A 25,448-nucleotide genomic window follows, 5' to 3' on the forward strand; every position below is an offset into this window, starting at 1 on the left:
TCCAGCTGTCGGGGAAACTCCTGCCGCCGCTGCCCCCTCCTCCCTCACGTGTCCCCCCGCCGCCAACCAGCGGCCTCCCGCAGGCCGCGGCGCCCGGCGGGCCGCGCACGGCGGCAGGTTCGCAACCGCCGGCGGCTCGGGAGCTGCCAGCCGGGCGGGCGGCGGCGGAGCCGGGGCACCGCGGGGGCTGCTGGGGGCGGCGGGAGGGGAGGGGAAAAGGGCGGGCGGGGTGAGCCGCCACGGACCCGGCGCTGAGGGGGGCGGGGGCGGCGGGAGGGGGGCTGCTGCTGAGGGGCGGCCCCGGTTGGCGTGAGGGCGCCCCGCGGCCATTGTCCCGCCGGCGAGCGGGGACGGGCCGCCCCGAGGGGGACATGGCGGGCTGAGGGGAGATCAGGGGCGGGGAGGGGGGGGGATCGCGAGGGGCCCGGCGGGGAGGAGCTGCCCCGCGGCTCCTCTCCCGGGCGGAGCCGGCGGCCGCGGCCGAGGCAGAGGCAGGCCGCGGGGAGCCGGAGCGGCCCCGGCGCAGGGGCTGCCCGCGGCGGGGGCCGTGAGGCGGCGCTGGGCTGTCCGGGAGCACGAGTGGGCGAGGCTGGCCTGCGCGGCTCTGCCCTGGGACGCTGCGCCCCTGGTACCGCCTGGTGCGGATTCGGGAGCGCCCAGATCGCCGCCTTCTCGGTCCCAAAGACGCTGCTGCGGGCCGTGCTTCGCAGTAGGAAAGAAACGGGTGAAAAAACTAACCACGAGGTTCTGCTTAGAAACCTTGGTCTAACCCAGCCCGTTAGCCTGAGGCGGGTGGCGAACGTGATGGGTACCGGTACCACAGCGGGAGCGAGCGGTGGTACCTCGGCCCCGAGCGCAGCGCAGTGCTTTTAAACCTTGCGAGTACAACGTGGTTCCCATGCAGCGTAGCGACGTTAAACAAAACCCTGGTGATTATTACCTGTATTATCTTAGTGCACGGGAGCCCCGGTCACGGGCTGGGATGCCATTTTGCAAGATGCTGTACAAACAGAACAAAGAGCACATGTCCTAAGCACGTAACAAAAGGCGGCGGTTAGGCGCAGGTAGATGGCAGAGTGCAAGCAGACAATGAGGTGATGCTGGTCAGCATCGTAGTGGTCAAAGCTGTTTTTGCTGCATTGTCTTTGTCAACAAACGAGGCGATTTTAGAAAAAAAAAAATATGCCCGAGGGGAGCTTTACCCAAGTGTGTGAAAAAGCATAGCTGAAGGTGTAGACTTCTTTGAAAATTAAGCAAGAGGACAATGGAGAAACTTTCTGATTCTGAAGGCAGAGTTGTCAAAAACAATTCCAGCCAGAAGTACTGGGCTATGCCAAAGAAAAGGAAAATGTAGGAAAAGTGCTTGGTGTTGTCTTAGGGAAGCAAGGAAAGACCCATTAGTTGGGACATTACATTTATGTCAATGTACTAATACTTTTAAAAGATTCACAGTTTTCTCCATCTCTCTAGCAATCCTGTACACCAGCAGTCTGAAGCCTGTGTAGTATTTCCTACTGTGGTTGGCCATTTATCCTAAATTTCTTCTGTATTTGCATCCTGCTTCCAGTATTGTAATTTTCCCTGCCTTCTGGTTTGGTTTTTTTTTTTTTTTTTCTGTATTAGCCTTGCCTTTTCCTTTCTTCCTCTATTGCAATTTCTTTGTTCTCTTTTTATGTTTCTCATAGAGCCTTCTGTGAATTATGAATAAAATGTACGGATTGCACATCTGAGGATGGGCCAGGCCAGGCACAGACAGCTGGCCTCGGTTTGTTTGTATGTGGTTAGACATCTACATGAACTAGGTGTCCAGACCCAACCCTTAGCAGAGAGAAACAAGCTCCTCCTGAAGGTGATTCATCTGCTGCTAAGACAGGCATGTGACTTTCTCATCTATGGGGGCCATTTCTCTCCATGTAGACTCTAAAGAGAGCTTTGCACAAGGAGTCCAGCACTGGATATCTAGTCTTTAAAATTACAGAATTATGTGAGGTGACTCAACTGTGCTTGAACCTCACACTACGGAGAATTCTCCAGACAGGAAGCAGTGGAGAAACCTGTCTCCTTGTGTCCTTTTCCCCAGTGCACTCCCTCTCCTGTATAAACAAACATATTCTTTTCTCACTTTCAGAAAGCAATTATTTTGAGACAACCTCTTTCTCTTGATCTTTCCTCTATCGCAGCCTACTTTTTCCATGCCAATTGTGAGAAACAAAACAGAACTTCCACTGATGGTTACAAAACGCTGGGATGCATTGTAATCCCGCAGGAACCATTCGTGGAGAGAACTGTTTCTAATCAGCAGGGGCAATCACAACTGCCAGCCACAAATGTTATCCTTAACAGCCAAGTAATCTTTCTGGTTGTTGTGTTCCAGACCTTCTGCTGCGTGGCCATCACCCAAACCACTGCGCCTAAAGATTGCGATGTTTTCCCAGCAGCATTGGGTCCGTTTCCTACTGAACTCCCAACTAATCCTTATTTCGGGACCCAAAAGGTGATTCAGATGGTGCGTTCAAAAGTTCAAGTGGATGGGTGATGGTGCCCTCTATGTGATGCTGCCCATGGGACTCTGCAAGGATGGGTCTCATTCTTGAGTTAACGCTGAAGAGGCAAGAAAGGCCATTTTCCTCACACCTTGTTCTGTCCTTTAAATAGGAGCACAAGAGAACTCCAGTGAAAGCACCAAGATGTCCCCTGTCATCTCTGCAACTGAAAGGGTGGTGGTTTGTCAGAGGACCGAGAGTGAGGAGCATGCAGTGTTTGGTTCAGAAGAGGTTATGAAGAAAGCCAGACTGAGCAACTCCAAGCAAATCCTGGTCTTAGTCCAGTAACACGACATTACCCTGGGATGGACAAAACTGTACCACGTTGCTGACAACTCTGGGTGAGAGTACCTATGTTCCTTGGAGAACTGTATTTCTTCTCTGAAAAGTAATAATTTTTGTCTGTTTATGGAATCATGTTTCATTTCAGACATAGACTGTTTGAGCCAATGATTCCATTTTCAGGAAAACATCTTTTAGGAGCAATGCAGGAAAGCACACGGAAGAGGTGGGTGTAATAGTAAAATACTTAATCAAGAGTTTTAGGAGGACTTTGCCACAAACTGACAAAGTTGGGAATTCCATAGCCAGACATATTGTCATCCAGTGATACCCATGTGAACTCAGAAGACTCATCTGTCTTCTGCTAAATATTTGTATGGCACATAGCCTAGATAGTTTGAATGACAAAATTGATGGCATCAGTATTAGCAGTCTTTTAAAAAATGTTTCACGGCAAGAAAGGGGATGAATGAACCTTCATTTTGAATTTCCTTAGTTTTAAGTTTGATTTCATCTAGAACTACAGTTGTTCTGGAATAGTTACTTGCACCCTATTTTAATTCAGCTGAGCTAAAGTAAACACATCTTTCAGAAAGAAGGAACGGGCAATATATTTGTCTCTTTGTACATCAGGCATTCACTTTCTAGCTAGTGTTTGGTCTCTTATTATCTTAAAATTGACTTTTTTATAGCACTGCACTAGGGAAATGCTCACGGCATGATTATGATATTGAATATGATATTATGCTGATAGCTTTGTGGAAGTTAAAGATCTAATAATATTTTCAGTATCTTACAGTGTAAATGTTCTGGCATGCACGACTTCTCAGTTAAAAATTTATTCATATTAAGGAGGATGTGAAAGGGGATTTCTAAGCATTTTTTTGCGTGAAAACTCTTGCTGCGGAGAAAATTACAGTTGTCCCTGAAGAAAGTGTTCACATATGAGGTTATTTAAGAATAGGCTGTTGCTGTGTAAATCCATATGAAGACTTGCTGTTTAGTCAATACTTGAACCATTGTTGCATACATCAAACCTATGCCAGTTGCTGCGTTACCAGCATCTTGAGCAATTAAGTAATCGCCTCGTCACCGCTCGGGTTTAAAAAATTCTCCATAAAGATGATTATCATTATCTTGTAGATAAACCACCTTTTAATCCCTATTTATAAAAAGGAAAACTACATAAGTATAAAACTGCGCTGGAACAAATGCACGTTACTCCAGCACAGTGTATCTGTTTTACTTGGGTTGCACTAATAGAGCAAAATCAACACAATTAAATCCATTAATGGGAATTTGTCTGGTGAGTTTTTTAACGTGCTTGGTATAATGAGGCCCGAATCCTGTCTGGGCTTTCATATGCTACTGCACTGCAAAAAAGAAAAAAAACCCAAACCAGAAATTCCGAGCTCTTGAAAATTGAAAGGAACATGCACACCCTATAATAAAGACAGTAAGAATGGTGACAGGGAGAGCTGCCCCTCCAGCGTGTGTTTGCTCAGCCTTGGGGTCAGCCCAAGCTATCAAAGAAGTATCAGCGGCTCCTGGCAGTCCAGACTTATTATTGTGAGGAGGCAGGAGGGTGAAATTATGTGTTAGAAAGGGCTGGGGCAGAGAGGGACCACATCTAGAGGACGTCATAATATCAGAGAGCCTAAAATGTGTTCTAAAAGAGTTTGCACTTGTGTATACAAGCCTGATCTGAATGCATATAATTTGCAAATAACATGTAGGAACTATTGCATTCATGAAACTTGGTTCACCACCATATCCTTCAGGTTTCACACAGTTAGAATGACCCTGACATCAGCAGGGGTACGCTGTCATGAACCTGGGGTAACACAGTGGTGAATAAGTCTGGGAATCTTTCTAGGGTCATAATTTGCCTGTATGTTGGTGAGAATTTGGCTCCAAACACAAGACAAACAGTACTGTACGCAGAACACTCACAGGTTATAGTGCGGCAGCAGTATATAGTTGTCTGTGTAGGTGACCATCAGATCAAGAAGAATTCGACCATAGTGGTTACTTCTTATGTTTGCCCTCTGTGTACTGGAATGAAATTATCAGACCACTTAGTTTCAGGTGGTTGGTAATTATCAAGTAATTATTTCAGTTACTGCCTATTTCTCATTTACTCTGCTGGTTTGGGCCCAGCCTTTATCTTTGCAGATTTTTTAGTGAATTTAAAAGATGACAAACATTCAGCTCTATAGTCTCTGACAGTCCTCTACTTTGTCACAGAAAACTCTTAAAGTAGAACTTTTTCCATTCAGCCTCTCTCAGAGGTAATCTGAGGTGTGAAGGATCACTGCTGGGAATAAAAGAACATTTTCAACACTCATTAAATATTTCCGGTCCTTTTGCTGAGATTCCCCGGCATGGTGGTGCACATGACAGTCTTTTAGACTGAAGATGGTATTCATTTCAGATAGGTCACTAAAGATTGTTAATAAATAACACTGATACTTAATTCTTCTATCATACTTCTCACAGGAGAGGTGTGCTAAAAACTGCCAGTGAATGCTAGATTGAAGGTATGCCAGGCGATGGCTTCAAACACTGCAAAGGTGTTTACACAACCTATGTCTGAACCTGAGGAGCCAGTGCAAGTTCCCCTCCTAAGAAACGGTGAAAGATCAGCTTCTCCAGGGCAAATGGTTCAAAGTTGTAAAGCTGGGGTCTTGCTCTGAACCACCTCTAAAGGGAGCAGAGGGAGACAAGGCTTACTAGCATCTCTGAATTTGGGTCTCTGGGGTTAAAAGAACTGGAGTGAAGCTGCCATTATCCACTATTTAAACCTGGGGCTAAATCTTTCCCTGGCTGCTCCCATCAGGGTGAACTGAAGTAGTGTCCAGCACATCCTCTGCCAAGGGGGATTCATTCAGGCAAAACCAGAGCCCCCCGAGGAGGAATGGGTATGCATTGCAGAGGCTCCTTTAAACAGAAACAATCTCTGTCTTCGGTTGCCAGTTCTTGCTGACATCGGCATAAGATCTAGCTGGTTACAGGGGTGAACACATACATACATTGATTAGCAAGCCAAGCTCCCTCGGGGCTGTAGTAGAGCAAAAAAATAGTCCACTCTAAAAGCTATTTGGTCAGCTCTGTTCCCTGATTTCATCAGCTGCCTTTATCCCTCCTACTTTGCTCCCTCTTTTCCTCTCTGCTATTTGTCATCTTCGTGGTTGTTTTTTTTTTTTCTCCCCTTTTCCTTTTCCTCTTTATGTGTTCCTTCATCCTCCTTCCTCTCTTCCTTTCCTCCTTGTCTTTACATCTGACATTTATCTTCCTAGCTGATCTTCTGTACTGCTAATTCTGGCTGCTCTATCCTCCAAGTTCCCTTTCTGTCATGTCTCACTCTTCTCTTGCTTGCTTTTCACCTTCACTGGACCTCTCTCTTTTTAGCAGTTGTTTTAAAGCGTTAAAATCTGGCCAGAAGTTGAGTTTCCTATTTTTGTGTTGTGCAGGTGGCAGGCTTCCAGTGGAAATAGTGCCAAAGGAAGAACAGCAGCCCAGAGGAGATTTCACACTTTACAGCAATATTTAAAGCATTCTGAATCTGATTAGGGGGTATGGCTGAAAGTCACATAGCTTTCTGGTCCTACACAGCATTTTTTAAAAGCTGTCAGAGGAAAAAAATGAAATAGTGGAACTAAAGTCCCTAAGCAAGTTCCAGCTCCAGTTCAGTACTCTGACATAGTGTCAGTCAGCACGCAAACACCTACTGCAATGGCTGGATTCACAAGTGCTATAAGCCACATTTGGATCAAAAGTGCCATTCAGTTTTTCTCACTGTAGATCTCTTATAAATTCCTCCAGATTTACTTTGCGATCAGGATTTGGCTTACAGGCATTATCTCTGACAAATGAAGGGGAGAAGGTGAATGTGTAGCACTAGCATCAGGAGGAGAAAAGGACATTGCAGATGTACTGCTTTTTTCAGATGTAATAGGAGCAGCGAATGAACAAACCAACCTTCTGTCAGAAAAAAAAAGCATACAAAGATGATGAGTACTCTAAGAAGAATGCCTTCTCTGTGTATAATAAAAAGCATATTTCACCGCTCGTAGCTATATATGCACACGCACACACAGACATGGGTACATAAATATTCAAAACAGTTGCAAATTTGTCTTAAAAGATATTCCGTATCAGCTCACTAATTGTCATTATGAAATACTCTGAGGTGAGAGATCTCCATGAGAAATCTCTTGAGTCCCCTTTTCCCAATTTCCAACTTGCTATTCTAGGTAAGGAAGAGAAAGATGGATTTAATAAAGGTGCAGCATGCAGGAGTGGTGGTAAGAGACCTCACAATTTTATTTTTGGCTTGGAATCACTGGCTTTGTCTCAGTTTGGCAGAAGATTATACCCTTCATGACATAATCTATGTCAGTATCCTCTGCCTCCAGCCCCAGTGTTACACTTCCCATTTTTCCTTTCTTTTTCCCCCTCCTTTTAATTAAATGAATATAAAATATAACATCTAAACTACAAAAAGGAACAAAGAAAGCACAGCGATCAGATCCAGGTAATAGAACACATCACTGTGGGGGTTCAGAATTAAGGCCAGGCGAGGAAGCCTCTCCCCTGAGGAGAAGACAATTTCCTTGCCACGGTGCTAAGGTTATTGCAATGCCAGCATCCCTAAATAACCACGCACTTTGTCTTACCACGCCTTCGTCTCTCTCTCTGTCCTTTTGGCTGGACTTGTATTGCTGCCAAGTGCAAGGCTGGACTGTGTAGAGACTCAATATTTGGTAGAAGCTTTTTACAGAGCTTCTTTTTCTAAATAAATAACGATATAAATGAGAGAGAAAAAGAGTAACAAAGTTCTTTAATTAATGTGGAGTGTACCCTCAGGCTTTGCCTGTGGGTTCAGAGCACTGTCTGCAGTGAGCCCATTGCAATGACAGGTGGTCTGGGGCTGGGAGAAGCGGAAATCTCCCAGAGGAATCTGCCAGTCAACATGGATCGGTGTTGATTCCTCCTCTTAGGTAATTGCTCAAGTAGAAGACTCTCCAAATTGTTCAGGATTCAAGAAGAACTGTTCAAATAAAAGACCATCTTATCTTGCAGCGCTGCTATTTTTAAGATGATTTAAACCTTAAAAAAAGGTGTGCTGAAAAAAAATATTGCAATTATGAAGACGATCATCACAGATCACCACCACTGGAAGTTGACCACTGAGGTCAGACGACTTCTTTAAAAAGCAGCTGCACCGCACAGTCTCACTGGTGTCGAGCCTGCAAATGACCAGGGAGGCTGTACGGCTACCGCTGCAAAGGCACACTGCTGATGCAAAAGCTCTGCTCTCAAGCTAAACTGCTGCTCTCTGGCTGCTAAAAAGGAAAAAGAAATGTAGTCACACAAAAGGGAGTTTGAAAAATGACAAATTTTGCTACTTAATTCTGCATTGCAGTTACCATCATCTGTAGCCATTACGTACATTTGACTAACCCTCAGAATGCTCTCTTGCAGCATTACAAAGCAATCTTCAAAGAAACACTGGGATCAAGGCAGTGTAAGCACCAGCTTTAAGTCAGCTTTGCGTGACAGCTTCTGATTTATGCTTTCAAACAGACCCACAGATCTCTGCCTCAGTTTGTTAGTTACCACTAGCAAAATACATAGGGGCGTGCAGTGCCGTAATATACCTCTCCCAGCAGAATAAAGCCTTTATGCATACTCTATTAAATTAGATGGTTTGGAAAAAGAATTACGTTTTCACGAAGACTGGATTTATGAAAAAATTATCCAGAAGCTTCAGTTTTTAATTAATTGCAAATTCTGTAGCATTCTAGACATCTTTAATGTCCAAATTTGTCCTCACTAGGTCTATTTAACTACTGCCATTTTCACATAAACATTGATAAATATTGCTAAGAATGAAGTGTTGAATGTCTTTTTTATGATACCAGTGGAACATACAGTAAAGGCTTTACCATTTCCCTTATCCTTGGGGAAGCACTTAAGCAGATAAAGTAATTAATAATGGGAGTTCCTAGCTTATGTAGTAAAAAAAGAATATTTGTTAGCTGTACATGTAAAAAGATGTCAAATAAATTCAGTAGTTCTATCTGTAGTTCAATTCTTTGAAAGAAAAAAAACTATAATTGGATTTATTTGTTGGAAAAAAGCTGTTTCACAGTTAAAAAGAGAGACATGTAGCAGAAACTCTTTAGCCACGTCCCTCATTAATGCGCAGTGAAATGAGCTAGATGCTGTGCTTGGGTTAACCAGCGTACCTTTATGCAAGCTGTTTGACCTGTACACTTAACTCCAGATAGAATCTGTCCCTGTGTAACTAGAAGATAACAAACTGTGTAGTAGACGTAGGAAAAAAACACCTCAGCAAGGCAGTGGCAGGAAATGATTGAGTGACTTTGTGTCCATTTGGTAACCTCAGGAGGTCAAATACAAGAGAGGCTGTAAAGCTTCTAAGTCTAAAAAGTGCACGTATTCTAAGAGCTGTGTTCTGTTTTCTTAGGAGTTTGCCTGGGACACTAGCCAGAATAGCACTGCAATAGCACCTGACAGATAAAATTAAAGCATGAATCATAATCCCTCTGGTCTGCCAAACTGAGCTTTATTCAAGCTGGACCTTTAAGATAGATTACAGTTTACAATTTGATGGCGTGTCCAAAAGCTAACTATCCCTTAATTTCAAACCGTGTTGTGGGAAGGTCATGTATTCGCGCTAGGGTACAAACTTGGGTTTGTGTGATGAGAATTGAGTGAGGTGAGCTCAAAATCATAATGGTTTCTCTTGTTTAAACTTAAATGAAATACCAGCTGGACAGTTGCCAGGATAAGATATCATTCTGACAGAGCAGAACACTCAAGTATATTGAGCGAGCTCTTTGGATTAGTCTAAAAGAATAAAGGGCATCGTCACACTTTTACAAGGCAGAGAAAATGTGGAATGCTTCAAAAACAAGCATTCCAAATAATATTGAAAATAGATTATTTAAATGGAATTTGGAATATGAAATTCTTGATGTTTGATATTCTTTTTCGTAGCTATGGGGAAGAAGGCAGGCAGACTAGACGTCGAAGAAAGCCTATTATTGGGTAGAAGGCTATTATTGATAGGCTAATCTTCCAAAACAAATCTGCTTAATCTATAATCTTTGAAACTATAGAATTGTTTGGGTACCACACTATCATCCTTCCAATTTTCATTTTAGATGCTGTAGCAATCAAAGGATGATGTAGCTTCAAAGAGTAATACAATGTAGTTTGAAGTTCAATTTATCATGCTGGTAACGGACCAGCCTCTGGGGTTTTTTTAGTTTGCTTGACTGGGACGAGGGGTGGCCATACAGGAGTCTTCAATCATCAAATAACTTGATATGCATGACTAATTGGTCATCTGAATATAGGGTTAGTTACCTAAGTGCTTTGTAGTTGACAGCAAACTGCCTGCTTTATCAACGCCAATAAAAAAGACTAACACAACCTAAGAGTTTTTCTTTCTGTTCCTAGATATGCATCAGATTTGTATCTCTCAACAAGAGTTGTAATCCATAGATCAAAGGATAAAATAGTATAGAAATAAAACAGACTATTCAATTTATAATTCAAAGCATTCTTACATTTGAGATATCAACTTACAAAAATAAAATAACTAGCAGATGTCTGTGCAAGGATACCTATTTACTTTTAGTCTCTTTGGTAGTGTCCATTCAGGACCTGACATTCAGTTCATCAATTGTGGATATGACCAAATCTGTGAAAAAGGGATCTGGGTTTTGATGTGAGTAGCCATCACTAGATGCAGTTCATATCTTTTCTGGGGGTACTTTGAGTTAAACTGGTGATATACATTCTCAATATCAACTCCAATTAAACACTGATCTTTGCCTAAGGATTTTTAAAAAGGTTTTTACATATGAATATTTAACAAGAAAACCCAGGAAGAAACCCAGTAAGACGACACAAGAACGGTAGCACAATATCTCCCATAAACTGAAGATGTATACGAAGGATCTTGGCTCAGCTGAAGATGTTATCTGAAGTTCTGAGACGCATTCATCCGTAGGCACTAGTTGCTTTGCGCTGCTACGTGGCAATGCAAAGCAAACAGAATATAGTCAGAAGCTAGGCCAGGTCTACAGCTGCTTTGCATTACTGGGGGAACAAACACCAACCAAAAAGGCCTTGTAAACCTGATCATTAATTGACTAGCAGTCAGGCAGAGAGGTCCTTTACAAGAGTGACATCGGGGACCGGGCAGTAATTGCACGCGCTGTCAGGGAGAGCTATTAACAGATGAGGCCAGTGTCCCTGACTGATTTTGCCCAATTAAACTGAATCATGCAAATCAGTGAGTGAAGAAGGATGGCGCTTGGCTTTGTTATCTCCAGCGTTATCTCTGTTGAGGTATAGATCTGTACCTGCTTATCACCTACAGCAGTTTCTATACCAGTTGTTAATAACATACTGTCAATGCATGTCCTCCAGCTGAAGCCTACATGTGAGATTTCAGGAACTTTATGGAAAGTTTGAATGCTCCTATGTTTTCACATTATTGAACAGAGATGTGGGATAAAAGACTGGCAAATGGCAAATTTCTAAAGTGTCTGCGTTGTTTTTGGTTATTGTTTTAAGTTAAAAATGAATCGAACATTTTAACCGTAAATTGTCACAAAAAGTGCTATATCCAAAGCATAGGTGATGAATCCTAAGAAATCCATATCCTAGGTGATGCTCCCTACAATCCATACAAAAGGATCTTGAACTTTGATGTGCACAAAGCAAAGAAGTTTTGAGTATTGAACCATTCACTCACATCTCTATAAGACACATACCACAAACACACCAGTACTCTGTGTTCCTTACAGTACATTCAAGGTCTGGAAATGCGACCCAAAAAAAAAAAAAAATCACCTATGGTGATGATATTACAGATTATATAAGCTTTCTCTGATGTTCAGAATGTGTAGAAAGGGTTGGTGTAGTAGGCATAGTCAGGATGATCTCTCACAGCATGCTGCCATTTCCGTTTGAAGTCCTCAGTTAAGAACTTGGAAGAATTATTTCTGGCCAGTCCAATCACAGTGTCTTAGATGTGCTCATGAATGGTGTTGCTATACAAAATCTGCAAGTTCAGAAGCAACCTTGAAACGTCTGTTTCCAGTGCTATCAAAGATGGGAAGTATTGTAAAAGTAATGTTACCCATATAAAGATGAACAGCAGGAACGTCAGTGATAATATGAGTGTGGTGCAGCTGTACCTGGACAGTGGGAAAGCCAGGGAGTTAAAAGCAAGAGACAGTCAGTTCCAGAGGATGGTCTGGGTGAAATTTTTCTTTTGTTGTCTGCTGTTTTATTTCATTTTTAATTGGCAAGGAAGAGGGGTCATATTCTGATACCAGGAGCCTTCCAAAAGTCAAGAAATGTCATATACAAAGTAAGTCAGTATAGTTTTTTTATTTTCTTGGAAAAACTATCTGCTACTAAGTTACTTTATTAGAAACACATTTCTTTTAAGAAACAACTGAATATTATACAGAGGGTAACAAACTACGTAATATCTGGTTTGGTTTTTTTTTTTCCTATTGCACATGAAATATTTTGCACAGGCAAAATTTCTTTGTGTTTGAAATCAAATAGAGATGGGAAGAGTCAGAGCATTTGTAAAAACCAGTGATACACCATGTTTTTTCAGCTGTATCAGGATAACTGCATTGCTGTATTGCGGAAAAAAAACATTCTTCAGCTGGAAAGCCCAGCTGCATCACACCAGGATACCAGTAACCTCTGCAAATGTTTGCATTGAGGTCCCGTAGAAAAATTAAATTGTGTTTTCAGGAAAAGTTATTGCTACTACCTTTTATGTGTCCAGTAACTTGCAGTTGTTGTAGCCCCTTGGTGCTTTCAGCAAATGAGATATGTTAGCTAAGTTCTTAGAGTTTTGTTTTGTTTTGTTTTTTTTCCTTTGGAGGCTGCCCTTGGAACACCTCAATCCCCAGAATCATGGAAATATTCTCCTTTACTCCAGACTGGCTTCCCGCTTAACTACCAGCTGAGCACTGGAGCTTAGCGTTCAATACTCCTCCAGTGTCCCAGCCGAGGAGCCTTCTTTTGGTAGTTAACAGGGTCAAATTTACTGCCTGGATTGATTCACAGACTTTATTTCAAGATAACATTATGTGTTTACACTGAAATAAATAGTGGGCACAAGTTATTTCTTGTTTAAACCTACTTCCAGGCTGTTTTCATGTGTTCCTAACTCAGCCTTGGACTAAGATTTTGAATTCTTGTCTGTCTGTCACTGTAAATCTTCAGTGACTGCTTAAATCTGAGCATTCACTCTGAATTTTGAAGAGGTTTAAATAGATGCAGACTCTTCTGTTTTATCTTGTTTGGATTTTTTCCCTTTCTTTTCCACCTGGGAAATAAAATAAGCAGATGGAATCTCAAGTCTTTTGAGAACAACCGCAGGGAAGAAGTTTTCCGTGGGTGTGCAAAAACAAGCTAGAGGACAATTTGTAATTTATTGCTGCACTGCTGAGTCTGAAGTAATTGTGTCACTTCTGAGCAGTCTGAGGAGGCTGGGTGAAAGCACACATTAACATGGGAACGTTACTACAAAAAAAGTGCGATGTCAAACTGGCTAGTTCCCACAAAAATCATTGATGTGGAAATAATGGAAAATTTGTTATTTTTCTGGATGATGTTAAACTATGTATGGATTAAGTTGTATTAAAAATAAATAAATTTACAGCCTTCCTAGTTAAAAACCTGCATTAGTGGATGTGGATACAACATTAAGAATGATCAGTTTATTGCCAGCCAAAGTATTCTGACATAATTATAGCACTCCATGGTCTTTCTTAATGGATAGTGTTAATTTTGGAGTCTATCTGGGTTTGCAGAAATTACTCACGGTATTAATAGGTGCCAACTGTGAGATAAGCCATTGACAGCTACTTAAAAATACTGTTGTTCTTTCACACTGATTTCATGTAAAGCTAATCATTGCACAGTTTTGCATTCGTTGCTGAAAGCTAGAAAGAAAACTGCCACTTCACTTTACTATTGCAAATATTTAACTGATGAAGTATAAAATATTCTCTGGCTTGCTCTTTTTCTATGCCAGAAGAAATAATAATTTTTAAATAATCATTCTTTTCTGCTACATTTGTTCGAGGAAAAGAAAAAGCCAAAAGGTAAGGTGTCTTTTACTGATTCTGCAGCCTCACAGGGAATTTCTCCTGGAACTTTTTTACATGTAAAATCACCTGAAGAAAAATTTTAATGCAAGTACTTCTCAAGAAGAAAAGGTGACTGATCTTGCAGTTTCACAATCACTTTATACAAGCTAATTGTAGGCTGCACCCCCGGGGAGTGCTCCTTTTCTCTGCCCAGACACCCGTCCCTGCCTCCCCCCCTGCCTTGGCCACCGTAGGGACAGAGCTGGGCATGGTGAGCTGGATCAGCTTGCCAGGCTGACTGTAACCGCTCTGCTGGGTTTTCTGCAGAGTTCATTTTCTCTGCTCTGATCTGTGAGCTAGTCCGGCTCAGCCCATGGCTGTTTGATTGGAAGCAGCGGGAGCTTGTAACCAGAGGCATGGAGGATAGAGCTGGACTGTTCTTTCTAGGCAGTGGCGAGTCAGGCTTCATTGCACACAAGTCAGCAATATAAAAATAGGTAACCTGAGCAATAAGGTTGCACTGAAAGTAATTCAAAAAAGAAATCATCCTAATGTTACAAAGGACATGAATCTCACCCATGATCAGAAGACAGAAAAGCCTCCAAACAGGCAACTTAATGCGAAGCAAAAAAATCTCTACATAGATTATCACTTATTTAACAGCAGACATGTAAGCCGTACTTCACAGATATAGCTCTTGATTCCTGGTACTCACAGTCTAAACATACATTGCAAGACGGAGGCACAGAGGCCAGCCTGCATCATGGGGTTGCAGTCCTGAAGGATCAGGCGCTCTATTAAATAATTAAAGATGAGAGTGGGAGAATTGACCCAGACAGTGACTAGACACATCTACATTAATTTACAAGAATAAAATTGTACTATCGCACAGCTTGCTGACGTGACGAGCTAAGGCCCTGCTTTCCCAGGGTTAATCCTGGCCATGTGACCCCACCTTTTCCCATTTTCTTGCCTCTGGCACTGTCTGACCCATGGGTGAGCCAGGTCAGCTCACTAAACTAGCTTTCTGCCAGCTCAGCCAGGGGATCCAACAAACTGTGGGGCCATGTCAGCAGTAACAAGAAAGCAGAAAGATCGGCAGGGTGGAAACCATCCTTCTGGGGGCAGCCAGGCATCCGATTGTCTCAGCTATAATGGCAACCCTCCCAACAGTGCTCCCAAGTGCTAATTATTTGCATTTTGTTTATAGCACTAGTGACAGCAAAACTGTAGTTGGTTATTTTTCACTTTAAAATATCATAGGATCACAGGATAATTCAGGTTGGAAGGGATCTCAGGAGGTCTCTAGCCCAATCTTCAGCTCAAACCAGGGTCAGCTTTCAAGTCAGACTGGGTTGCTCAGGGCTTTGTCCTTGCCTAGAAAAATAGTTCTTTTTATTTGAGAAGTTGCACAGTTTATATAAAGTCTGTGATATTTTCCAGGGAAATTGCCTTTCCTCTGTCACAAAAACATCTATGTAGCTTTAGCAGAGAGCAAAACTATTAAAAATTATCATTGTTCTTCTCCTGTTTGGGCTGCTCAGGTGTAGGCAGAAGTCCACTCTGCAAATGCCTCTGTGCAAGCAGCACACTGGCACACTCGTAGCTTTCTCTTTTGGGAGGCACCATTTTTTAGGTACCGTTCCTCAGGATCCACTGAGAGCGTTATGGATTCCCACCCTGGGACCTGTGACTCTCCCCTAACCATTTCACTCCAAACGAGGCATGTAAGTGAAGCCTCCTGGTCACCCTGTTTAACCTGGAGTGATTTAATTTTGATCTCAGAGGCGGCCGGCGGCCTCAGCCAGTGGGCACCAGGACACAGGAGATTTTCCTGGGGAAGGGGCAGGTCACTATGAACCTGCAGGGAGGATAACTCTTCACCCCAACACAGCTGGATCTGGAAAAGGGCATCTGTCCATAGGCTGGGACACACACGACACAGTTGTATTTTCTTCTTTAAAATAAACTTGAGGTTTTTTTGTAAAAAAGAAGCAAAGAAGCTACTTAAGGAGAACTTTCTGTGGGTAGCAAAGTCAGCTACCCAAAAGTTAGAAGATGCCAGCTGACTATACGACCTTGAATTGGTCCCCTGCGCAAAGTGCATTATGCAGTATCAGCACGTATAGTTCCTCCATGGGATCTCTGTCTGGTTCAGTGAAGAATACAGATGAAAAAGGAGTAATAAGGGGATCTTAAACTTGCCACTTTCTAACATTCAAAAGCTTCACCTTGGACCTTATATCGCAGTTAATATTCCTGTAATGTAGAGGGTTACATGCAGTATGAATGATGTGCGTAGACACACCTGTATATACTTTGGACCAGGTTCTCACCTGAAAGAAAAGTAAAAATGCCTTTTAAAAGACTGAAAAATAAAATTATTAATGATAAGATTGGATTTTATCTCCTTTTACAATTCATGTTAACTTTGAACTTAAAAGGTCATGTTAAACAATTTATATAGGAAATAGTAAATCAGCTTGTCATTGCTAATGTAAAACAAATATGACCAAGTTTGGATGTGACTGCAGGAACAGTCACATGGGGAGAAAAATCCAGGCAGCTGCCTCTAAATAACTATTAATCTGCCCAATGGTGAACCGACAAGAGAATGGCCTAAGGCCTCTGAGAGCCAGCATTTCAGAAGCGACACCGAGGAAGCTGGGATGAGGCAGAAAGCTGAGGAGAACTCACGTACAGTGGCACCATTTGGTACTAATGCTGCCTTTTTCCCAACTCTCTTAATTCCTTCTGCTTTTACTTTAGCTTCCTTTTTTTCCCCCCTCCTTCCAGAGTCTGAAGTAAATTCCAGAAGATGATATGTGCATAACATCAGCCACATTAAAAATTTTAGATGTTTAGGAGTCAGAGGTATTTTCAGGTAAAATTTCTTATCTTCATGTGATTCTTGTGAAGGGCCAAGAAATCTGTAGAATGGGCTTAAAGGTGGGAAATCTCTGCCATTTACTGAGTTCAGCAATCCTGTTGTCTAGCCCTCTGGCGCTTTACTGCTTTGTGCTGCCTTTGTGGATGAGATACAGGAACCTGATATATTGGCTTTTATTTGGTCCCCTAATTCCTATTAAGAAAATGGGAGAATGATAACATGTTGGTAGCAACCCACATTTGATGAAAAAGTACAGTAGGAAGGTGAACAGGAGGTTTCCCATTGATTTGGTGTGATGAAGAATTACACCACTGTTTTTTAAAAAATACATCTATTTCTAAATATCCATACAATAAAATGGCCAAAAGGAGCCTGCATTTAACCAGAAAAACACACAAAAAAGAAACATTGTAAAATGTGAAAACCCTTTTGACACAAGTAAGATGTCTTTAAAGATACTATTTTAATTCAGATCAAGTGTTTGTCAATTAAGAGCATTAACTGGGGACACAGTCATCCTAACTGGCATATGCATTCATCCATGGACATAGCCTGGAGGGGTGGTGATCAATTATTCAGCAAGGCATTTTATGCTGCCTCCACCTTTCATAGCACATCATCTGCTAGACTGTGATCAGCAGCAAATATCTGAACAGCAGCAAATGAGAAAACAGTATTTCTTGGTTGAAGCGAAGTATGATTTTAATTTCCTCATAAAAACTCTCCTCAGTCACTAGGTTATGGAAGACGTATGAGTCCAGCTCCTTCTATTCTCCAGAAAGAGCTGAGATGGTGGTTTCCTATTCTTCAAATACCCCATATGCTTTAGCATTCAAACCCCTCAGAATTCTGCCTCTTCCATCACATTTATTGTCACCTCCTCCTCCCCCAGATCTTTGCTGTTGGTCCAGCAGCATACTGATAAGAGAAGAGCTCTCCCTGTGTGCTTTTCCAGTTCTGAAGCTGCCTAAGACTGCAGTCAGAAACATTGCTCTGGCTAAAGCTGATGGAGGTAGAGGTCACTTCCCCCCACACTCATCAGTTTCCCCATCCTCCCCATCTACCTCCACCTCTGTTCTCTTGGGTCAGCCCAAAGCAAACTATCCCACCAAAACCCTGTTCATTTTCTATTGGATTAGGGGAGCTGATTCACCCTGAAATTGCATAATCCCTCGATGTGACGCAAGGAAGAGAACAGGGACACACGTGGGAGTGGGGACATGAAGACAGAAAGACTGCCATCTTTGGTGGCAGCCCACAGTTATACCAGATTAAGCGCAGCGTGAACCACTCGCGGAGAAGAACATGATGACCAAAATCTCTCTACTGGGGAAAATACAATATTGTAAGGTAACATAAGCTACTTCCCACTTCTTCTGGCTTTTTTAGTTTGGCTTCCATTGGCTTGCCCCTCTCAGGAGCTGGAGTCACAGTTTATGCACTTCAGAAATTAGATGCATGTAAAAATGCCTTCAAACTAAGTTATTTTTTCTTAAACTATCACTAACACATGCCTGGATAAATCCATGCAGGACTCTTTCCATACACACTCTCTCACTTTCTAAGTTATTTATGCTTCACGCTGTTGCCTTTTAGCACCAGGTAGGCTCTACATATTTGTTGTGTGTAGCAAATAGCTTTTTTTGCCTCATAAGAGGAAAAACATACCAGAGGTCATTATAAAACAATCAAGATCGTTAATCCTATTCTTCTCCTGTGGGAGCTGCTTTGTGCTTCTGTTGCTCCAGGGCATCCATCTCTTAGAAGTGCACAATCAGCATTTTCCCCCTTGTATTTTCTGTTGTCATGAGTAATATCAGGTATGGAGTAGGATATGAAATTGCAGTATCTCTTCACCTTTCTCTCTCTCCTAGGAGTTTAGGGGTAAGAGCAACATGACTAGGGAGGCAGTATTTCAGTTGATCTTCCTGTGGGCAATTATTGTATCTGCATTGTCTAGATGCATTTGCTTAGTATCTTGAAAAGGCCTGGCTGATTCTAAACTGAGGTTAATATTTGGACAAGAAAATGTTTTCTGCTATGAAATTAAATGGAACTTGTGATGCTGGGTAGCTCTGTAAGAAACCATGCGGTTCTTACTTTTGAGTTAATAATCAGACCTCAACCTAAATAATCAGACCTATTAGATACCTAACCTATGGTCTGCATGGAATTAGACACATACTAAAAGAAGTCATTCATAAGAAAACACCTTGGTCGCAAAGGTGCCTCAGTATGCCTTTTTTTTTCCAAAAAACAGTCACCTAATTTCCAGTATCACTTAAGTCAAATCCACGCGGTCACTGAAAACTGGCAAAGGATGGACAGCTAGCTTGGCTCTACGTCCACCCATTGTCAAAACACTTTCTGATGGTAATAAACAGATCTGGGTTTGTGTGAGATGTGTGAATGTGTCTGCCATCACTTTAAAAATTGTGTCTATGCCTGTTCAGTAGGAAAGGTTTTGGGAGAGAGTGAGCAAGGAAAGGTTTTGGGGGAGAGAGAGAGAGCAAACAAAAGCTAAATGCTTAGTAGTCGTCTCCCAACCACCAAGGGATGGGGATGTAACATGGTCTTTACCAAACCCTCTGAGGGGGGATGGGCCAGAAAAGGGAGCATCTCTGCTGCAGAAAGGTCAGCATGTGAGATAACTGAGGAGACTGGACAGCCCTGCTGGAAAACCCTGCCGCTTGGCAGTGTGCCCAGAAAATAGGACGTGTCATGAAAAAGAAGCAGAGCACCTGCAGAGGAGGTTGTCCCTCATTCTCAAGGGTACCTGGGAACTGAGGAAGTCCTGTTTATCCACTGTCCCCCCATCACCACTCTCACAATACTCCGATCAGTGTAGATGGATGCCCAGCTTCAGAGGAGGGGAAGCGTCTCCTACAGAAGGGAGGCGTGGGGCTGTACCACCAAACCCCTGCTGCACTTGGGAACTGCGTGCCCCTCCACACCGACTGCAGTCAAGTCCATTAGGGTACAAAGAAGACACCCCCCAGCACTGGTATTCTTATAGATAGAATATAGATAGAATATTGGTATTCTTAGACTTTTTATAGGCCCTCTGTAAAGCCTTGGTTAGACGTTCCACTTGTCCAAGTCTTTTTGATGCCTCTCCTTAACGACACATGAGGCAATGGCACTGTATTCCTTATCCCTGGCCATTTTGCCAGTGAGGGACTGCTGCCCAGCAGCTCCTCTCCAGAGCCTCAGCAAATCTCTTTCCAGATCCAAGTCAGATCACAGCCGATAACACTGGAAACAAATGACATTTCTATGGCCTCTGATGGGCTCTACATGGGTGACAGTGCCACTGCTGGCAACTATGGCCCTGGAGACCTCTGGTGTAAGGCCAGGTCCAAGGTAAAGGCTGCAGAGACCCAGCTGCAGTACCTGCAGGGAAAGGAAGGAGAGGGCTGAGAATGGGTGCTTCAAGGAATCACCCTTGCCTTTAGGCAAAAGAGTTATAAGTGGGCAAAGAACTGACTAAGAAAAAACTTGAGGGTAGATATGGGAGGTCCAGTAAAACTCTAGTGAGAAAAGAAAATGTGTGATCTGTCATAAGACCCACCAGCAAACACTTATCCCTTTTGGGAACACTTCACCTTTTGGACTGACTTTATACCCGATCAGTATTTTGTACTGTGTAGCTGCAATGCTGTATTCAGTTCTGGGCCCCTCTCTACAAGAAAGACATTGAGGTGCTGGAGTGTGTCCAAAGAACGGCAACAAAGCTGGTGAAGGGTTCGAAGCACAAGTCTTATGAGGAGCGGCTGAGGGAGCTGGGATTGTTTAGCCTGGAGAAGAGGAGGCTGAGGGGAGGCCTTATCGCTCTCTACAGCTACCCAAAAGGAGGTTGTAGAGAAGTGGGTGTTGGTCTCTTCTCCTAAGTAACAAGTGATAGGATGAGAGGAAATGCCTCAAGTTGAATCAGGGGAGGTTTAGATTGGGTATTAGGAAAAATTTCTTCACTGAAAGTGTTGTCAAGCATTGGAACAGGCTGCCCAGGGAGGTGGTTGAGTCCCCATCCCTGGAAGTATTTAAAAGATGTGTAGATGTGGTGCTTAGGGACATGGTTTTAGTGGTGGACTTGGCAGTGCGAGTTTTACAGTTGGACTCGATCTTAAAGGTCTTTTCCAACCTAAATGATTCCATGAATATTTTAGTTGGATGCAAGGCATTCAAAAGTCAGGCCTGGTGCTTTGCCAGGCTATAATCCACAGCCCTTCAGCCCACGGTGTTATCACATCTGTTAGTACAGAGCAGGACCCAGGGATGGCACACGCGGACCCACAGCTCTACCTTGCCACTCTGTAAACTACTGTTGGATTTTCCTTCCTGTATCTTCTGCAATAAACTGTAAAGCACTGTTGTGAAAGAGGGTTATTAAATAAATAAAAGCTGGCAATGAACAGCTTCCTCTTAAGCAGGAAACTGTGTGTCATCGAGCTTCTCACTTCTGTCAGGGAAGAGGGGAGTGAAGGAGAGGTGATAATGACAGGGGCTGCCTCCAGGGAGGGAGGTGGAGACAGCATTGGAGGGGGTGGAGAGCTCAGATTGTGGTGAAGGGAGAGAAGGAATACAGTACAGTCAAATGAATACTGTGGAAATAGATAAAGGTCAAACAAAAGAAGAATGTATTAGAAATGAAACAAAGCAGAACCACCAAAACCTTCAGAGCTATAAAAATGAGGAAAGGAGAAAAAGTATGAAACCATTCTCATCAAAATTCCTAAAATAGGCACATGTTAGCATACTCGGAGAGGGAAAAAACCCAGGGAGGCTTCGATCTTGTCTGTCTTTTTCTCTAATCTAGCCAGCAGTGTGCCCACGTTCCCATGCAACGTGACTATAATTATAAGCTGTGATCTGTCAAAGCAGGACCTGGAAATGTTCATCTTATTGCCCTGCAAACATACAGGGAAGGCTGCAAAATTTTTAAAGCGTTGACTCTGTTACCGAAAATGTGGTAAGTTGAAAATAACTCCTTAACACCGATTTAGTATTAAAGAGCAGGCATTCTTTATTGCAGCGCTGGATGCACGGGGGATCACTCCTCCAAATGTGCCTACCTTACACACCTTTCCCTTGTGATTTATATAGACCAAAAATATACATCTTATCCATACATATTTGATATTATTCTCTTTGGTGATTGGAACAAACTTGCTTGCTTCACATGTAAATTATTGCACAGGCTCAGTTGTCCTTTCCCATTGTTCTCTTTTGAGTAGGTGGTATTACTTGGGTCGGTGGTCTGTGAGTCGCTGGTCGCGATCTCCCCCTGCCAGAATTACCTTTTACCTACTTGGCTCTTAATCTTGGCAGTCCTGGCCAGTTTTCTCAGTCCACTACACGAAACCACATTTTGTCATCCTTTTCTGACAGAAGCACATTGTCTATTGTTTTGTTCACATTAATGATTACCTAGGGACTAAAATGCAGATCAAAGAATACACTGATTGGTATACTCCATGTCCCCAGACTTAATGTCCAGTTGGATAGGGCTGTACAAGGAGTGTAGCAAGATCCATGGTTGGTTAATTCCATCACTGTGGTTACAACTCTTCTCATCTAACCACATTGTTATTTAGCACCATGATTCTATACGTAATGAGAGTGGCTGGGTTTCCAGTGAGTAGAGCTTGATAATCTCACACAATTACATAAGAAATCTAATGAACATGACCAACACCTCACCCAGATTTACTCTACGGTCTCTTGGTGTCTAATGGAAATTGCTTGCAGTTGCCTCCTCTTTAAGTGATGAACCCACTCAAGGCTCTCTTCCCAATTAACAAGAAGTCTTGAAGTGTAAGAACACATTTAAAGTGCCCTTTTTTCAGTTTTGTCACTTATTTGTGCTCAAGACTCTGTTTCTCATTCTTACCCCCACATGCTGATAAACTCCACGCTGACAGACTGAAGGGGTTGAACTCAAACGAGCCCTGAAAATTTGTATTTCAGCTTTGGGATTTACTACGTTGGCAATGGATGTCTCCCCCTACCACTTCACCAGAGCACCAGCCTTCTGCTGTAAAGGAGTATAAACCCACACAAAGATAGGATTGCCCTCAACCTAAGAACACTAAAGTATTTTATAAATGTGGTATTTGACCTTGTTAGGGATGTGAGGTTATTGATACTTAGAGGAGCATCACAGCTAGAGGCATAATGGAGCTTGTTGGGGGCTGTGGGAAATAGAGTCTATTGCCCCAGGCTTCAATATAGCCTTGACAGACAGAGGACAGTTACTAGCTTTGAAGATCGTATAACCTGCCTCCAGGGAAAACAGTCTTGTTTTGCTAGACAGGGACTTTGAAGATAAAAACAAAACCCCAACAAAACGCAAAACCCCAAACAGACAGCCCCCCACCCCAAAACAAAAAAAACCCCACCCACCCAGTTTTAAAGGATCTCTTCCTGAAATATTAAAGTGCCTGTGAAAACATTACCAGACCTACCATTCTCCAGAAAAGAGATGCAGAATCTACTGAAAGCTTAGATCAGCCAGGAAAAAATGGTTAGGTGTGAGAAACCAGATTTAGGGGCTTCAGTCCCATTTTTATCCGGAAAGCTTTTATTACAATCTTCTGCCTTGGAGATGTGCTCAGTTACAGATCATCTTGCCATTGTACCCACAGGACAAAGACAGGTAAGCCCTGAGCACAGGTCAGTTCGGCTGGTGAGATCGCTGTGATGAGCAGAGGGCAGAAGCCCATGCCAGCGTGGAAGAACCATGGGGAGAAGCAAGGACTGAGCAGAAGGTGCTCGCAGAGGTCATCAGAGGTAACTGATTAGCTCAGGAACAGCCAGGAAAGGAAGAGCTATTCTTATGCCCATTCAATATTCAGCAGTATCAGATGAAAAGCCAAGACAGCTGGCGTTCTACGTGATGCTCGTTATTCACAAGTTTTACAAGCATATTTTCCATTCCACCATCCAAGGTTTTAAAGAGAGTATTGAACAGTATCACACTTGTGACAGATCTCTGTGGAACCCCACTCAATACATCTCATCAGTTTGCCTGTGAACTACTGAGAGCAGTTTTACCCAAAAAATTTTTGCTCAGGTTACAGTAGTAGCATTTAGACCATGCTGTTACTATGTCACATCACAAATCTTAATGAAGCCAAGATAAATGCTATCTACCACCTCTCTTTTACGTATAAAATCTGTACCCTTGTACAGAAAGACATAGATTGATTACAATCCATATTGATTTTTACCTCTCACCCCTTCGCTCGATAATTTTGTTCCAGGAATTTTTTTTTAACCATGGGCCTAAAATTCCTCAGCTCCCATTTTTAAAAACCAGAATCTGAGTGTGTACTTGTAAATACAAATTCTCAAAGACAACTCCTAAAATTGCCTAGGGTCTCTAGGTACCCTGGGAGGCCCAGCCATTTTAACATCTAAATAATCTAAGCATTCCCTACCCCTTTCTTTCCCAGTTGCAGCTTGCACTCTGACAGGTGGCTGCTAGCATTACAGTTGACTTTAGTAGTGAGGGCTGATTCCACCAGGGCTGAAACACCTCTGCCTTTTCAGCTGCTGCACCGAGAACTCCTCCCTATTGAAGGGTGGACCAACTTGCTCCCTGGTTTTAGCCTCCCTGTGGACGTACCCCTCTTTTCTCGTTTGATGGGCTGATCTTTTGATTTTGTATCTTCTGTAACCTTGTGCTAATAACACTTAGCAAAGTGACCTAGGTTCCGCTTTTCTTTTTCTGTTTTAACACTGTTGAAGAGTTCATGGTTTAGTTAAGTTGAGCTGTTATTTCATTCCTTATATTATTCCACTTTGGGGTAGTTTGCAATAATGCCTTTATCACAGCTTCTTTAAGGAACTGCTTTTTGCTTTTGACTGCTTCCCATGAGCTCTGAGTTTTTATCTCTTACTGCCTCAGTTCTGTTGTGACACTTGCAAATTAATGGGATCAGTAGTACTTTTACTAAGTGAAACTTGACCCGCTGCCTCTGGATGAGAAAAATATGTTGGGAAACCAGTAAGAGTGAATTATCAGTCATAAGGGATTTCTCCTCAGCACGGTGGCTGGTTTAGTTCTTATGACTTTCCTGTTTCTTAACAAACTGTTCATGCCTTGTAAATGATAGCAGGCTGCTGAGGCTCGTCCAAGTCTCTCGGTGCCCTTCTGTGATTCTCTGAGTTGAAATGCAGTTTGCCTAAACCAGAATTCAGAGGTAGTGGTACTAGTAAGAAATATGAACATTTGGGAACTGCCTGAGTGTGGAACTATAGAAATATGAATCAAAATATGGAATAACCATCTGCTGGTTGGCTTATTCTTATTAAAAGTGACAAACAGCTAACTTTTATTTCTAAATTAATTAATATATAATAAATGAACTGAATAAGCTTAAGACAGTATCTTTGAAATAATATAAAAATATTACAGAGATTCCCCACCACACTGTTTTCTATTTTAGAAAAAAAGATATGATTCTAAAGCTAGTATTTTCTGCCAAACATCAGCAGATTTCCACAGTGAACTCTTAGATCCTTGAAAAGGAGGGGCAAAAGAAGAAAGAAAGAAAGAGAAAA

The 25,448-nt window shown here is 42.5% G+C and overlaps 1 long non-coding RNA gene across 4 annotated transcripts; it reads left to right on the forward strand.

Moving 5' to 3' along the window:
- The first annotated feature begins 43 nt into the window (after window positions 1-43).
- On the forward strand, window positions 44-11,412 carry LOC135312669 (uncharacterized). 4 transcript variants are annotated; one of them, XR_010372352.1, is made up of 4 exons: window positions 452-929; window positions 1,686-1,873; window positions 2,656-3,051; window positions 6,299-11,412. It is a non-coding gene; the product is annotated as an uncharacterized LOC135312669 (long non-coding RNA). The 4 variants fall into 4 exon arrangements; XR_010372338.1 differs by lacking the exons at window positions 452-929; window positions 6,299-11,412 and adding an exon at window positions 44-117 and having other exon boundaries at window positions 2,656-6,292; XR_010372337.1 differs by lacking the exon at window positions 6,299-11,412 and having other exon boundaries at window positions 443-929; window positions 2,656-6,292.
- Window positions 11,413-25,448: the final 14,036 nt, after the last annotated feature.

Source organism: Phalacrocorax carbo, chromosome 1 (genome assembly GCF_963921805.1).
Source record: "Phalacrocorax carbo chromosome 1, bPhaCar2.1, whole genome shotgun sequence".
Taxonomy (NCBI): domain Eukaryota; kingdom Metazoa; phylum Chordata; class Aves; order Suliformes; family Phalacrocoracidae; genus Phalacrocorax; species Phalacrocorax carbo.